Here is a 2,826-nt window from a genome sequence, read left to right on the forward strand (position 1 = left end):
TAGGGACCTGTGTGTTGGAAGGACTCGATCCATTTCATCTAAGCCGTCACTGAATCAGCTCCATGAACTCTTCATACCGTCTCGTCTTTTTAACATCCTAGAGATCTGTAGTGATGCTCATCTGTGACTCCGGATTTTACAGTTTGTTTTCTTTCTTCATCAGTCATGCTGTGGGTTTCTCAGCCTCACTACTATTTAGAAGAACTAACTCTCGGCATTGATGGTTTTTGTCTGCTTTCCACGTCATTGGCCTCTGCTCCTTCATTATTTCCTTCCATTTTCTTTGGGCTTAATTTGCAGTTCCTTCCCTAGCATCTTGGGTTGAGCACTTGGATCGCTGAAGTCTCACCTCCCTCCATCCCAACACGCAGCTTCGGAGCCGTCACACTTCCCCTGGCCACTGCTCTCGCTGTATTCCGTAATTTTTAGCAGCTTGTATTTTCATTTATACTCAGTTCAAAATATTTCCAGTTTCCATTGTATTTATTTTCCCCGTGGATCATTTAGAAATATGCTAGGAATTGACTAGTTGCCATCCAGCTGCTGAGTTGTGGTTCTATCCTGATGGTCAGCAATCACAATTCAGGGATGAGGCTGTTTGGAATATTGCTGTGGCTCACGCACCTGGGAAGAATTAGTTAGCACTTGCTGGGTGTGACTTACATTCTACGTATGAATTAGGCCAGGTAGATTATTTTGGTTAAATCTTCTATATCCTTACCAATTTTTTTCCCCTGCTTCTTTCAGTTACTGAGAAAGGTATGTTAAAATCTCCAGCTATGAATATGTATTTATCTAGCTCTTAGGCTTTATATTGGTATTAGCTCTGTGCAAATCTGGGTATATTATACACCCCTGATAAATTTACGTTTGTCGTTATGTGATGTTGATCTTTATTTCTGGTACTATTTTTTGTCTTAAAGTGCACTGTCTGATTTTCTTGGCTAACGTTGGCATGGTGTGTCTTCATCTTTTCTGATGGGCACACAGCCAAGACTTACTTTCGTCCACTGTGACAATCGTCATTATTCAGTCAGAGGATTTGGTAAGTTTATTCACTGCTGCACATGGTGGGATTCTTATCCCCAACCAGGGATCAAACCCCAGGCCCCTGCGTTAGAGGTGGAGTCCGGGGACCTCCCCGCCGGTCCCGTGGCTAGGATTCCACACTCCCAGCGCTGGGGGCCCGCCTGTGAACAGCTGAGCGTTCACACGTCGCAGATGAAGGACCTGACTGTTGCAACAAAGCCTGAAGACCCTGCAGCGCTGCAACTAAGGCCCGGTGCAGCCAAGCAGATAGTTAGAGAAGTTTAGTCTCAACCAGCGGGCTGCTCGGGAAATCCCTCTGTGACTTTTTAATGAAGTATTTCCATCACTGCTTCAGTGGTTTCCCTAGAGATTATAATATGCTCCTGTGACTCATTAGTCTACTGTGAATCAGTGCAAAACCTTATACCCTATGTGTGTAAGTAGCTTAAGCACTCTGCTCCCCCACCTAGAAAGTTCTCTCGGTGGTCTGTGTGTCTGAAAACCTTCAAGACGTCACTGTTTTAAAGAATCAGTACTCATTTGTGTCTACTCATCCCCATGCTCTGCCCTCCTCTCTGTATTTTTATCCAGAATTACTTCTGACCAGCCTCAACAATCTCCACAGTATCCTTATTTCTTTTAGTACCATCTGCTGCACATGCCAGAGAAGGCAATGGCACCCCACTCCAGTGCTCTTGCCTGGAAAATCCCACGGACGGAGGAGCCTGGTGGGCTGCAGTCCATGGGGTTGCACAGTCAGACACGACTGAAGCGACTCAGCAGCAGCTGCTGCATATACCTCTGGTTAGCTTGTATTTGTGTGGCTGTATCTGCACTATGCCTCTTCCCCCACGTCTAGAATTTGTTACTGTATGGTGGACTGTGGATTCTGTTACTTGTGTCTGAAGAAAAACGGGTTTTGTCCAGCAGGCCTGTGGATTACTGGTTGGCTACCTGGAAGAGAGGGATGTTATGGTTTTGCCCTAAGATGTCAACTTTACTCCTAAAATGTGGCCGCTTGAGGGTTTCAAAGGAAAACCGAGGATGCAGCCACCCCCTCGAACCCTGAGGGACAGCCGCCAGGGCCTCTGCTCTGCCCGTCCAGCCATCCAGCCCCGTTCCTACCGCAGGATTCGTGGAGTCTTACTCTCAGCCTGCCCGGTTCAGGGTCAGCCAAGGATCTGAGGTGTCTCCTCCTGTGGCTCCTCGCTCCAAGAAGCGCTTGGGTGTCTGCCAAATCCCCAGCTCCTGAGGACAGAGGCTCCCCGTGACACTCGAGACCGACGGCTTCCAGTCAGGCTTGTGGACGCTGGGGGGCGTGGGGAATCCCACAGAGGGATTGACACCTCAACTCCCCTCGGAGGAAGGCAGAACCGGAGAAGAGAGGCCATGTGCACCCGCATGGCAGCAGCTGCTCGAGGCGGGGGGAGGGGTGGGGAGCGGAGGGGAGTGCAGGCAGGGGGACCCCCAGGCGGGGCCAGCGGCAGGGGGGTTTATATCGCAGCTGTGTCCCCTCCTGCTGTGACGTCTCCCTGCCCGCACTGAGAGCGAGAGGAACCCCCTAGCCTGACTCTCCTGACGGCTAGCGGGGTGACGGGCCCGTGGCCCTGCGCCGCCCTGCAGGGCTCTCCTCTGCACTCAGCCCTGCCTCGACTTCCGTCGGCTGGACGACAAGGCTCTGGAGGCCTGAAAGACGACAGCCCGCAGGCGTGTCTCCTCAGCAGCTAACTCAGGCCCAGGTGGAAGTGCGGCCAGGCCCCTGCCCCCCGGTCCCCAGCACACACTCGGGGCAGCCAC

This window comes from Capra hircus, chromosome 6 (assembly GCF_001704415.2).
Source record: "Capra hircus breed San Clemente chromosome 6, ASM170441v1, whole genome shotgun sequence".
NCBI lineage: Eukaryota > Metazoa > Chordata > Mammalia > Artiodactyla > Bovidae > Capra > Capra hircus.